General features: G+C 33.2%; 1 protein-coding gene across 1 annotated transcript in view; it reads left to right on the top strand.

Annotated features, from left to right (window-relative positions):
- Positions 1 to 1552, top strand: part of LOC106515312 (regulating synaptic membrane exocytosis protein 1) — a gene marked incomplete at its 5' end in the record, with an annotated part of 131292 nt that overhangs the window by 71927 nt on the left and 57813 nt on the right.

The following is a 1552-nucleotide window of genomic DNA, read 5'->3' as shown; positions in this document are numbered from 1 at the left end:
ATACAGAAGTAACTAACTTTTTAAAAATTGGTTCATTTGTTTTACAAAAAACAGCTTTATTAGTAAAATTATTATAATTTTCTTTAAAAAAAACAAAAATTGTCGTGTTTACATCATTTTCTATGCACATTTTGAAATATCGCATTAGAAAAGGTTGATGGAAATGAAAACATTTGATAAAACGTCCTCAGTTTCGCAAAAAAAATCTTTACACTCGCTTGAGGTGGTTTTTTAGATTTTCTGTCAGAGTTAAAGCGTAAAAGCGAAAATGGAAACACATTTGCCGAATAAGTTCTGATGTAGCGAACATTTTCTTATTATGATTGATTTGCTGGTGTCTTCCCTGATATTCCCATAAGAATTGGATTTCTTTCTCCATGTCTCCGGACAGCATATAACAGAAAAATGACAACTTGCCCAATAGCAACACATTCCTGAAAACCTCTCTCCATTATTAATTATTTAAGTTAGAACTATAATTTGCCTCGAAGCACCACTCTCCTTTAATTGAAAAGAAAAGAGAGGAAAAACTTTGGCAAGTCAATGACTCTTTGGTTACCAGTCTCAATAAAATACCCAAAAGTTGAGTTATTTTGCTTAGATAAATTGTTAAACTTTATCAAGACACAAAAATATACAAATGACCAAATATAAATTTGTTACACTCTTTGTGTAACATTTATTTACAGATTATTCAAACAGTACGAAAACAAATCATATTAAAATATACGTCTAGTGGATACCTAAGGATTCTTCAAAGCAAAGCATACAGACAGTAGTTTAGCTGTTACTTTTCTAGTAGATAATAAAATTATTTATCAATGAAAGTAATACATGTAAAATCATTAAGACCAAAATGTCACAAAATTTCTAAATTTGCTAAAGATCGATGTCAATAAGGAAAACATTAAAAACTGTTAACTTATGGAATTAAACACATCTTGGCAAGAAACGTGAAACTAAACCTGAACAACTGATACCACAGAATAACATTTAAAGGGCTTTGTATCACATGATTAAGATTTAATACTCAGGTGGCCCTGGACCGCCTTCTAGGATCTGGAAGACAAAAAGGTTAAATCACGTTTTTTTGCAGATAAAAAACAGACAATTTTGATATAAAACAGGACAAAGTTTTTTTTCCTCTTTTAAAAAGACTTAATGAAACAAAGAAAGAAATGTTTATGGTCTTCTGAGAGGAAGAAAACAGTCCTGTGAGAGAAAACGGGTCTAGACGGAAGTTTTGGGTCCCAGAAAGGGAATTGATCAGGAACAGTTCTGACACTTTTAAGAGGGAAGGAGCCAAAGAGTGTCCTGATGCATCTCAGTAATCCAGGTAAAAAATCAAAAGGAAAAAAAATTGTATAGGTCCTCTGGACGGGTTCTTCTTTAATGAAACGTTTCGTCTCTCCTCCAAGAGACTTCTTCAGTCTGAGAGTTTCAGGCAAAATTCAGGCTTTTAAGTCCTGCCTCCAGGTGACTGATACTCACATCACATGGCCATCGTTCACAGGTGACTGATACTCACATCACATGGCCATCGTTCACAGGT

This window comes from Austrofundulus limnaeus, unplaced genomic scaffold, assembly GCF_001266775.1.
Source record: "Austrofundulus limnaeus strain Quisiro unplaced genomic scaffold, Austrofundulus_limnaeus-1.0 Scaffold28, whole genome shotgun sequence".
In the NCBI taxonomy this organism is placed as follows: domain Eukaryota; kingdom Metazoa; phylum Chordata; class Actinopteri; order Cyprinodontiformes; family Rivulidae; genus Austrofundulus; species Austrofundulus limnaeus.
The sequence above is the reverse complement of the archived record's forward strand: the minus strand, read 5'-3'. Positions and strand labels throughout refer to the sequence as shown.